This window comes from Cololabis saira, chromosome 1 (assembly GCF_033807715.1).
Source record: "Cololabis saira isolate AMF1-May2022 chromosome 1, fColSai1.1, whole genome shotgun sequence".
Lineage (NCBI taxonomy): Eukaryota > Metazoa > Chordata > Actinopteri > Beloniformes > Belonidae > Cololabis > Cololabis saira.
In genome coordinates this window covers 14,616,584-14,629,823 of record NC_084587.1, presented here as the reverse complement: position 1 = coordinate 14,629,823, position 13,240 = coordinate 14,616,584, and positions in this window count along the sequence as shown.

Genomic DNA, 13,240 nt, shown 5'->3' with positions numbered 1-13,240 from the left:
GATGGGCTAAAAATCAGATATTGGCTGGCAGTCTGAACGCGGCCAAAAGGTTTAAAACTTGTAACTGAAGTGACTGTGGGTCAGGGGAAAGCTCTTCTAGTCCCTTTTTCAAACCTGGAGGCACTCAGTTTGGATATTGTTTTGGTAATAAGACTTGATAAGATAAGAAATGAGGATGTTTGCACAGATCTGATGAGAATGAATGTGAAGTAATATTTTTTTAGCATAAGTTGAGTTAGTCAAGCCAAACTGGCAAACTGTGATTGATTGGGTGCTCAAGTCGGCATCCCAGGTCTGTTCTTACCATCTATTTGCAACACAGCACTGCGCAGTATAAGGAAAAAGATGCTTCAAAACCCCTCTTGAGAAAACCTGTGGGGATGAATCACGGAGGATTTGTCCATTTGTTATACAGTTTGTGGGTGAACCTTCTTTCTGAAATAAGACCCCAACTAAAAACTATAGAGAGTATAAAGAATAATAAATAAAGTTTCTTATCGTGACACTACTAATAAATTATTTGTAGAGTGCATATTAAAATTCATAGATATTGTATATTTAAAAACATTAGAAATTTTGTTTCGAGTTAAGAATAATAGCCTTCCTGCTTGTTTTCAGCATTTCTTTAAATTAAGAGAAACAAATTATAATTTAAGAAGGCTGTGGGTCTTTGAAAGATGTCGTGTGAGGACTAATGTTAAATATAGATGTGTTTCATTTTTGGGAGTCAAATTATGGAATCAACTTAGTGATGAAGTGAAACTGTGTAAATCACTGTTGAATTTTAAAAAAATATTGAAAAGTAAAATAATTAAGGATTACAATGCTATATGATTGGAGTATAATTTGGTTAAGCAGAACAATTTAAAGGGAAATTTCTCTTTTGTTTCTTTTCATATTGCAGATAATCTGGGTTTTCTGTTGGAAAGTACAGGGTAGGCAAATATAAGCTTTGGCTTCAGCCTATTCCTTTTTCGGTTACAGAGTTTATTATATTTTTTGTGTGAAACTGATGAGTGTAAACTTGTATGAAAGTGTTTTGTCATTTACACACACACACACACAGTTTGAATTGCAAATAATGTAACGTAACCGAAATAAACAATTCATTCAAACTAAAGTCTCACTAGTCAAAAAAACGTCCCACTTTCACCCCTCTACGATTATGAACTTTATACCACCAATACCATCACTTCTAGTCGTTGATGTGAGAGGTATTCTGTTATCAAACTAAAATTGTTGGTGAGTTAATATGGTTGTAGTGATGAGAACCAGCATGTAAACTAGTGCCGAGGTTAAGCAGAGGTCAGTACCTTTACTAACAGCCAGGCATTCAAACTCCACTGAGTACAAGGTCTCATTAAGAAACCATTTCCTTTTACCGTCATCTTCCTGTAAAAGGACTGCTTCAATCCTCTGAAGATTGGTGTTAGTTTGAATGATAATGGGTGAGTTGAAGTTGAGACTTCTGCAGTAGCGCCTCACAATATTCTTTGAGAAAAGCTTTTTTCTCAGTCATCCACCCACACAAGTGGAGGTTTTGTTGTGCTAATAAGGTCAGACAAGGATGCAGGCTTCTCAGAGGCGTTGAATAAATTACCTGTACCAGCACGCTTGCACTGTTGAGGTCAATTATTAATTTTGGGGGATTTTATTCTTCTGATAAGGGTTCCAGCTCCTGCTAATCTTCCGCCGCCTTGATTGCTGGAGTTAATCTTCTTTTATGAACTAAGACTTGGTTTGATTTCCTGTGAACCAGCCTCCTTCTGTTGTAAAAAGTCTGAATCTACCTGAATCAGAAGCACCGGAAGATGAAAGGAGTCCGTGAGCTCCTTCAAAGGTGATAGAGCCTTAAAGTCTGGGGTGTGGGCCCCCTGAGAGTACCGTGAAAGATGACATCAAAGTAGGAATCAAAGAGACTGAATGGGCCTAGATGAAGAACATTTGGCATGACTTTATGGACAATAATACAAGCTAGGTGACAACTGAAAATTACAAACAACAAGGACAGCATCTTCACTGACTCTGACAGCAATACTTCACTGGAAGGAGAGCTCGACTTCTTTTTTTACGCAGTTTGAAAACTCCGGTGGAGACACTGAACACGTTTACACGGATCACAATACTCCAATCACTATCAGATTAACGTAACACTCTGATTTTAAGAAACAGCCACATAAACATCAATCTTAATCTAATTAAGGCCATAATCTACAACTTCTGCTGCCTCAGCAGGGCAAGGAACATTTTAAAGGACAACACCCACCCCGGTTTCCACTTCTTCGACCTGTTGCCCTCTGGCAGGCGCTTCAGGTCCATACGAACCCAAACAAACAGACTCAGGGACAGCTTCTTCCCCAAAGCTGTGAACTTTCTAAACCAGTAAACTACCTCATACTGTGCAATATTCTCTATCCATAATGTGCAATATTATTTACTCATCTATGTGCAATATCCTTCCATCCATTCAAGTGCAATATTCTTCCACTCATTCATGTGCATTATTATTCTCTCATTCACTCATTTTTTATTGTGTGTGTGTATATATATATATATATATATATATATATATATATATATATATATATATATATATGTTTCTTGTTTCTCATTTTGTTGTTTACAGTCTTGTTTACATAGTCTTTGCATGTGTGCACTTTTACGGAGCTGCTGCCTAATCTCATTGTACCAGTTTAATGATAATAAAGGCTTTCTATTCTAATCAGAATCACCAGAAATCACATCCAGGCATGTGGAGTATGCTGATTATTGTCGCATTCTGAAGACATAAAAAAAACAACTTAATTGAAATATCTCGTTAGAGTTTTCGTACCATTTTGCATCAATAAATTCCATGAGGAATGCTCTTTCCCCGTCAATCTTTACTTGTTATCCTCATCCAATACTGCTGAGATCTTTGCAGGGGTATAGAAAGTTGCAGAATTGACAGTACAGAGGCCTGCTGCTTTAAAAGGTGTATCTGCTACCATCTATTAGAAGTAGACCAGACGATATAAGAAGCTATATTTAAATCTTTTAACACGATTTGAGGTAAAACACTCAGAACAGAATAAGCTACCACTATACCGGTGACAATGATCTTTTGTTATTTTAGTTTTCTGGAGGGAACAGTGAACGTAACCTGGATTATGGAGTGAATATTATAATTTTATTTTTTTTATAAACTCCAGCAACAACAGGCAAGAAGCCTGTAGAGCAGTGGTTCTTAACCTTGTTGGAGGCACCGAACCCCACCAGTTTCATATGCTCATTCACCGAACCCTTCTTTAGTAAAAAATAAAATATGATTTTTTTTACTGGTGCACGAAATGAATTGTGCATTAACATCACCTTGTTCAAATAACAAAACCAACACAGTGCATGAACTTGAAATCTTTAACGGAGCTGGTTTTACGAGTGTTTCGCCAATGGTGTGCGGTTTGCCCTGCTTTGCGATCAGATAAGCAACTTCGTACGATGCTGTGAGGATCGGTTTGTTGATGGGTACAAATCCAAGAGCGGGCAGAGTGGCCTTTTCGTCGAATCTGACTCTCTTCACCTTGAATTCAGCAAGCGTTGTGTTCTTGTATTCCCCATCTCCATGCAGCCTCAAGAAGTGTTCCTTCAGTTTTGCAGGTGCGAGACTAGAATTGTTGGAAACTTGGCATTGCAAATCATGCAGATGGGACGCTGACTCCTGTCACGTTCCGTGATACATGTAAATCCATGTTTTACATATTCGTCCGACCACTTTCTTTTTTTGCCTGACATAGTTAGCATGGATTAAAATATTCCGTAAGAAATCACATGGCACACCGACAGTCACACGTTGTGGCGGTTGGAGGTGGACGTGGGGTCGGCGTCACTAACGCTAACCCAACGTCACACCGTTCCAGTGTGTGGTCCCGACTGAGAAGGAGGTCTCTGCTGCTTATCCAGCGCTCTCAAAGCGGACCGGTAGGAAATCCCAGAGCAGGACGCTTTCAATGACTCTGCCCACTAACTGCAGACTAGACTGAGGGGTGGACCTCTGCGGCGGAGGCTCCACCGAACCCCTAGGGTTCGATCGAACCCAGGTTAAGAACCACTGCTGTAGAGCCAGTTTTCTCATCGTTGTATGAACATCTGATTCGAATGTTGTCTGAGGAGGGTTGTCAGATATAACATTGACTGCATTTCTTCCTTCACTCACAGACATTTCCAAAACCAACTACCTTATCAGAATAACAACACTTTAAAATACTCTCTTCACCTTGTCCGGGTTCAGCTGGATATCCTGCCCTCAGGCAGATGGTAAACATCGATAAAACCACATGCAAACAGGTTCTTGACGTTTCCTCCCAAAGACCAATCAATATCTTAAATTGACGTGACTCTGCAACCCATTTTGTAAATGTTAATTTATATTCATTTTAGTTTCACAATTTATTAAAGAACTAACTCTATTATCCAAGCTATCCACTTCCACTGTTTTTATTTATTTTTTTATCTTTTGTTTTGAGATGTGACTCATGATTGATTGGTTTCTTTTAAACTTTACTGTGAAACATCTGCAGTTTTATTGTTGTATCAATAACATGATGACAACAAAAGCATCAAATCTAAACTTGGCTTTTACGTGACTACCTGTTGTCGTGCATTTGAGTTTTCATTGCAGAATTGTACTTTTGCATCAATAAGACAGAAATCTGAAGTCACGAAGTTAATAAAAAATTGAAAGAAGAAAATTTTGACATTTTAATGTCCCTGGTTTTCAGGAAAAAAATAAATATTATAAAATGTATAACAAATATTCCGTCTGTCACTGAATAGCTTTTAAAATCCTGCTGTTGGTTTATAAATCTCTGAATGATCTTCGGCCAAAACACATCTCTGATCACCTGGTCCATTATGAACCAACCAGAACCCTCAGGTCGTCAGGGTCGCACCTACTTTCTGTACCCAGAGTTAGAACCAAACACGATGAGGCAGCCCTCAGCTTTTATGCTCCTCACCTGTGGAACAAACTCCCAGAATGCATCAGGGCTGCTGAAACTCTCAATTGTTTTAAATCAAGGTTGAAAACCTTTTTTTATTTACTGCTGCATTTCAGTAATCTCTTCATGTCTTGCATCTCATTTGTTTTATTCCTTTTAACTTATGTATGTCTTTAATTCTATCTTTAAACTCTTATTTTTTTATGCATAAAAAAAGAAAAATCATATAAAGCATTTTGAACGTTTTTTTTTTTTTTTTTTTTTTTTGAGTTTTTTGAGGTCCATTTGAATACAACATAATACAATATAATATAAAAAATATATATAAAATATATATATACCGAAAAGGTATAGGCTTATTATGCCTGCCCTTTTATGAACCTCGACTCAGGAGGTTTTATACAAAACAAAACTAATAATTTGGATTCAAACATTGAAAAATAATGGATATATTGGACAAGTAACAGAGGTATCTAGACAAGAAGCAAAGACAAAAAAACAAAGAAAAAAAAAAAAAACATACTATAAATTGCAAGAAGTGATAAATTAAATGGTTTTTGGCCAGAGACTGTACAGTGCGGAGAGCAGAGGTTATGAGTAGGGTGTGTAAAAAGAATTTAACATACTAAATGGCTTACGGGCACCTGGTATGCATGTGGTGATGCTTCACCACACTCCTTGGCTAAAAAGCCACGGAGAGCGGTCATGCAAAGACATGCTTCAAATTGCTACTTTCATGGTATTATTATAATATTATCATATCAATGTTTAATATTTATTTAATATTTTATTTTTGAGCTTATTTTTGAATTTGGTTACAGTAGTGCATAGTTTTAGTTCATTTTCTAAATTATTCCATAGCTGGACCCCCTTTATTGATATACAGTTGCTTTTAGTATTGGTCCGTACACCCATTTTCTTCATGGTCTTGTACATGAAATGTGCTATATAAATAAACTTGCCTTGCCTCTTCATAGCAGTTTTAAAGGGGGGGAGCCAGCTACTGACGTGTGCCTCCTTGATAATGGTACCCCCTTTTATATTGGTGGATACCCTGCGTTAAACATGCGTTCATAATCCAGCGATAATAGCGGGATCCAATCTCAAAACACCCGGTGTTACTCCTGGGTCCCTCTCAGGGCTTTTCAGAAGCAGAATGCTTACAAGCCCTGCTCACTTGTCTGACTCAATTGCTTGTGAATTGTATCTCATGATATCTTGTTCTTTCTGGAATTATACAGATAAAAAAGGATGACAGGTGTCAGAGTCCTTTTTTTCTGACTCACAAACTAAACTCCTCTCGGTACATGGATTAAATCTCTTGTGAAAACCCTCTGAATTGTCAATGTACAAGTACGAGCCTGCTAATGTTGTTTTTTACTTTGACAAGCACATTCTCCATGCTATTGTCATTGCTGACATGCTGCCAGCTCAATCTACTTAGCTGCAGTTTAGTGCCAAAATACTCTGGACATAAATGGACTCAGTTAGATGGCCCCCTTTATGATGTTTCTAAACTGCTCTGTGCCGCTTCTGGTGGGAAAAAGGATCATCGACTAGGTTGGCAACGATTCAGCTGATGGGGTGGCACATCCGTATCACTGCCCCACACCGGCCCCCCAGCAGCAAGGGTTACCAGATCTCACAGGGATGCACCACGGACCCTCCCAGGAGGAAAGGTATCTGGTCCACAGAAGCCGCCGCAACACGTATGCACAAAAAAACAGCTGCAAGTTTCAATTACACTTTATAAAAGTTTTTGCCAGTTTATATATGTGTATATATATATATAAATATATAAATATTTGGGTAGCTCCATGAAAGGTGACGACTACAATTTTGTAGTTGTAATTGTAAATTTTATTTATTTCAAAACAGGTACAGTCCACAATAAGACATTTATTTTGTACAAGAGAATATGCATTGTGCCAGGCAGAGCCGCCTGGGAGATTTGCGAGGCCCTGTGCGAAATGGCTGGGGGGGGCCCTTGCAAAATTTTTTGGGTTTTTTGGGTCTTTTCGGGTGTCTATATGCGCAATTTTAACTCTCCAATTAGTAAAATACTGGATACCTTCCCCTTCCTCATCATCATCTCTTGCCTCGACGCGGGGCCCCACGGCTGCTTGAGACCCGGTCAGATCGGTGATTTTTGTAACAAATTTATCAAACAAGCCTTTCAGAGAATCATTAAACTCTTTTTTCTTTAGTTTTTTTCTTTTTTCTGATTGAAATTTCCTGAATCTGTCTCGTTCTCTCGACATTGTGTGACAGTTTGTTCCAACTCCACCCGTCTGGATCAGAGCAGCTTGTGTCTGCGCTTGGTCTGATCAGTTGTATTGAACAGACACGTGCATCATTGCACATATATTTATTGATATGCACAGACTAGTACACATTTAGGTCTGTAATGGAACGTGACTGTTGATATTTATAAGGGAAAAAAGGGAACAAAATCGAAAAAAAAAAAATTGAAAAAAAAAACAAAAAAAACGGCCCATAGCGCGAGGCCCCGTGCGGTCGCACGGTTCGCACACCCCTTGCGGCGGCCCTGGTGCCAGGTTCTAGCAGCTTGATATTTTCCACCTGTAGTCCCTGGGCAGGTTGATGGAATAGTAAATAAACATTAGTATAGAAAAAGAAAAAAATAAGTAAAAGAGCAGAACAAAGCAAAGAGACAATAGATAAAATAGGGAAACTGGATACTTCAAAGATCTAAAAGTTTTCCCGCTGCTGCTTCCACCGGCCTGCGGTCCCCCCCTCTTCTCCCACTAGGGGAGTTTTTACCTGCCATTGTTTATGTAATAATTGCTCGGGGGTCATGTTCTGCGTCTCTGGAAAGTATTTAGAGACAACATCTGTTGTATTAGATGCTATACAAATAAAATTGAATTGAAAAATTGAAGTATGTTTTCAATAAGACAAACTTTTTTTCATGAACTTAAACTTAAACTTAAACTTTATTTATTTATATAGCACCAAATCATACAGTATGAATGCAACACATGGTGCTTTACACGCAGAATAAAATAACAATCAGAAAACATACGACCCCTACCCCCACCCCCCACGCGTACACACACACACTCACTCACACTCATACACATGTGCACACACTCACACGCCCACACACACACACACACACACACACACACACACACACACACACACACACACACACACACACACACACACACACACACACACACACACACACACACACACAGTAAGTGGACTGGTGACATGGCTTAGCACTAACGATCCAGGTAAGGAGAACATGTACCCTTTTAACTTTCCTGCTACTATGGAGTGTCTAAGCCTGACGAGTGAATAGTTTGCACCCTGCAAGAGAGAAGAAATAAAATGTGTGCGCAGATCAGGTAACATTTTGAGTAAGTGCCTTGGGTCTATTGTTAATAGTTGACATTGACATTTTTTTTTTCTTTTATGTGAGTTTTTCTCCCAAAGGGATAAAAAAAGAAAATATGTAGATAAGGCTGCTTCATGTACAAACGAAGGCTAAAGAGGAGAAAACATTTTACCTTGCTCATCTTGCTAATGTTCTCTAATTATTTTGAGAAAAAAAATACGGATTACTTAACATTTAGCAGACAAATTATTCTAAGCAACTTACAATTGATCATCCATCGTTTTTGGACCCATACAAGCGTGGGAAGAGCATGCATTTTTCCATTCAAAAAGACCCCTCCCTGGAATTGAACCAGGAACCTTCTTGTGGTAAGGCAACAGTGAACTACACCTCCGGGGTTTATGGTGTTTAAATGTTAAAGAGACCAAGAGTCTGATTAACTTTGCATGAAAATAACATTGACTCGAACAGCATTCCCTTTGCTTCTCTGTGCTGCTCATTCACATGCAGCACACACATCCTCGTGTCACTCTGGGGATCATATGGATGTAAAACAGCTTCGGTTTGAATTCTGGAAAGAGAACAAAGAAAAATGAAAAAAAAGTTAGTGAGATTTGGGCTTTTAATGTGGAAATAAAATTCAGATTTTGCAGATGAATAAATGGCAAAAGCTGTCAAACTGAGGTATCAGAGCTTAAAAAAGAATTAAATATTAGTCGGCTAGTAGGTTGAGGGGTTGAGGACGCCGTCATCTTCCTCATGCAGAGGTCCCTGTCCCACCTGAAGCGGGCTGGTGAGGATCATTTTTATTTCTCCAGTGCCTTCAACACCATTCAGCCAGAACTTCTGAGGGACAAACTGGACCATACTGGAGTCTCCCACGAGCTGACATCATGGCTCCTGGACTTCCTCACCAACGGACCAGTTTGTGAGGACAAGAGGCTGTGTGTCTGACACGGTGCTCTGCAGCACAGGAGCGCCACACGGGAACCGTCCTGGCCACTAGGAATGGGCGATATTTTACCGTTCACGATATACCGTCAAAAAAATTCCCCACGATAAGATTAATTCCGTTTCTGCGTTAAATCAACGCAGAACATATGTGAAGGAAGGAAGGAAGGAAGGAAGGAAGGAAGGAAGGAAGGAAGGAAGGAAGGAAGGAAGGAAGGAAGGAAGGAAGGAAGGAAGGAAGGGAGGGAGGGAGGGAGGGAGGGAGGGAGGGAGGGAGGGAGGGAGGAAGGAAGGAAGGAAGGAAGGAAGGAAGGAAGGAAGGAAGGAAGGAAGGAAGGAAGGAAGGAAGGAAGGAAGGAAGGAAGGAAGGAACGAAGGGAGAAAACAAGGAAAGAAGGAAGGAAGGGAGAAAAGAGGAAGGGAAGAAGGAAGGAGAGAGCAGGAGGAAAGAAGGAAGGAAGGAAGGAAGGAAGGAAGGAAGGAAGGAAGGAAGGAAGGAAGGAAGGAAGGAAGGAAGGAAGGAAGGAAGGAAGGAAGGAAGGAAGGAAGGAAGGAAGGGAGGAAGGGAGGAAGGAAGGAAATGAGCCTGAAAGAAAGAAAGAAAGAAAGAAAGAAAGAAAGAAAGAAAGAAAGAAAGAAAGAAAGAAAGAAAGAAAGAAAGAAAGAAAGAAAGAAAGAAAGAAAGAAAGAAAGAAAGAAAGAAAGAAAGAAAGAAAGAAAGAAAGAAAGAAAGAAAGAAAGAAAGATAAATTCCCGTTGATGGCGTTTTTATGTAACAAACATGGCGGATCTGAGAGCGAGATAGATTTACAGTTAAAAAGATGGAGTTGAATTGGTATTTTTTTATCGTTATTTTCATCGTTATCGGGATAAATGCCAGAAATTATCGTGATACATTTTTTAGTCCATACCGCCCATCCCTACTGGCCACCTTCCTCCTCACCGTGTAGACCAGCCTTTCTCAACCTTTTTTCAGTCATGACACTTTTCAAAAGTGAATAAAATCTCACGACACCCCAGAGTAAAATATAATTAAAAACCACACTGCATCGCTCTGACTGTAAATGCATATGTCCCGTTTATTTTGTATCAATAACTTGAACACGATAACTGCACCAGAGTAGGCCTAAGCAGGAATGCTTCTTTTCGCACGGTAGCGATCCGCACAACGGGGTATGAGAAGTCATCGTTCACTGTTGTGCTTGGTTGCCACGCTGATGGACAGAAACTATGGTGATTTTTAAAAGAAAGACTGCCTAAAGAGACTTTTCCAGCCGGGGTCATTATAAAGGCAAGTGAAAATGGCGGGATGGATGAAGGCATGATGATCCAGTGGCTGAGGCAGGTCTATGTGTGGCGACCCGGTGGGTGTTTCCACACATCACCATCGCTGCTGATCTGTGACTCAATGCGCGCCCATCTCACAGACAATGTAAAAAAAGAAGTGAAAAATATGAACGCTGTGCTTGCTGTTATTCCAGGAGGTCTGACGAAGGAACTCCAACCGCTGGACGTTGGTGTGAACTGGCCGTTCAAAGTGAAGCCTGAATTATGGTCCGCGTTAAATCGACGCAGAGTTACGGCGTACCCTCCGGCGTACCCTCCGGCGTACCCTCCGGCGTACCCTCCGGCGTAGGCTCTGCGTCGGTTTAACGCGGAACCATAAATCAGCCTTAAGGCTGTAGCGGCGTGGGAGAGATGGATGACTGAGGGGGAACACAGTTTCTCCAGGAGTTGAAGGCAGTGCTGGGCAAGTTATGCCACAGTTTGCAGATGGATTGTTGATCCGTGGGCTAACGTGTCTGCTGGGACTATTTTGCGAGCTTTCGCAAAAGCTGGCATTTCCGAGGCGCCACACGGCACGGAAAGTGACTCTGACAGCGAGGAAATTGGGAATTAGCGGAGCTCTTTAATGCAGAAACAGAGGATGAGACTTCGATGGGTTTGATTAATGTAAAAACTGAAATAAAGTACAATCAAACAAAGTTTTGCTCCCGCTCTATTTTTAAATACGCACACTTGTGTGCTTGTGTGTGTGTTCCGTGGTACGCGCGAGTGTGTGTGTGTGTGTGTAGACGGCGCCTTTTCGGTCGGTGCGCCGTGTGTGTGTTTTAAATACAGAAATGACACACAAAACTGAGGGTATGCCTTTCCACACAGCACGCCGAATGGTCGCGAAAATACAGTATTTATATATGAAATGTCAGAATAGGTAATTTTTTGACGACACCCCTGAAGCAGTCAGACGACACCCCAGGGTGCCGCGACACCCCGGTTGAGAAAGGCTGGTGTAGACGGACGACTTCACCCACCACACAACAAACTGTCACCTCCAGATGTTCTCAGATGACTCCGCCAGCGTCGGTCTCATCAACAACGGAGACGAGAGGGAGTATCGAGAAATGAACCGCAGATTTGCGGACTGGTGCCAGCAAAACCGCCTCCAGATTAATGCTGGGAAAACGAAGGAGCTGGTGGCAGACTTCCGCCGGCGCAAAGTCCCCCCCTCGCCAGTGAACATCCAGGCAACGGACATAGAGATAGTGGACTCTTACAAGTACATGGGTGTTCACCTGAACAAAAACTGGACTGGACCATAAACACTCAAGCCCCTTTCACACAGCCAGTTCGAGGCGGGAACGTTGCGCCTTTAAGCCGCCTCGCTGTTCTGTGTGAAAGTCACGGAGGCGGAATGGGGGGGCCAAGTGGCCCCACCAATAAGCCGGCAGCGGAGGTAGTCACAGAGCCGAAACGGGGTCTGTGTGAATGACACAGCCGGCATGCCGGGGCCAGCCGGGGCCAGCGCTGACGCTGTCGTCACGCCTCTGATTGCGGAACGCCGGCATGCTGTGTGAATTTACAGACGGGAGCGGCGTTATGCCGGCGTTGTATGGTTCTGTGTGAACCAACAAAGGCGGCGTATTGGCAGGACTTCTTTACACCAATATTGCGGAATCTCTGTGTGAAAGGGGCTTCAGACAAACACACAAAGAAGAAAGGCCAAAGCAGAGGTCCTTTGGAGTGAGGGACGGCCTTCTGAGGACCTTCTATGACTCTGTGGTGGCGTTGGCCATCTTTTATGGTGTGGTCTGCTGGAGCAGCAGCATCACTGCAGCAGAGAGGAAGAGACTGGACAAAGTGGTGAGGAAAGCCGGCTCTGTCCTGGGCTGCAGTCTCCATCCTGTGGAGGTGGTGGGGGAGAGGAGGATGGTGACTAAGCTCTCATCCATCATGGACAATGTCTCCCATCCCTTTCATGAGACTGTCAGGGTCCTGGAGAGCTCCATCAGCGGCCGGCTTAGTCACCCGTGATGCATCACTGAAAGGCATCGCAGGTCCTTCCTCCCTGTTGCCATCAGACAACCAGGCCTCCTCTCAGTAGGAAACAGACAATAATAACAAAGATGTGCAATATCTTTCTATTTTTACATCAGTCATTTATTTATTACACTTTTCATGTGCAATACCATCCCCATCCCTCATTCAGCACAATTACACTGTACTCCATTCATACATATCCTACCTGTTTTTGCACTTTATTTATAATATCTCATACTGCACTATTTTTCTTCTTCTTCTGTATATACTATACTGTATGTGTTTTTTAATTATATATTTTTTACCCTTTTTCTCTGTATGTGTATGAATGTGTGTATTTTGTGTACTGCTGCTGCTCAACATGAATTTCCCCACTGAGGGATGAATAAAGGAATATCTATCTATCTATCTATCTATCTATCTATCTATCTATCTATCTATCTATCTATCTATCTATCTATCTATCTATCTATCTATCTATCTATCTATCTATCTATCTATCTATCTATCTATCTATCTATCTAATGTAATTTAAAACTTGTATAGTACAGCCTTGTCAAAGCTCATTTGTACTGTACTGACTTGACTAATGCATGTGGGGTCTGTTTTTCTGAATATACTGTTGTCT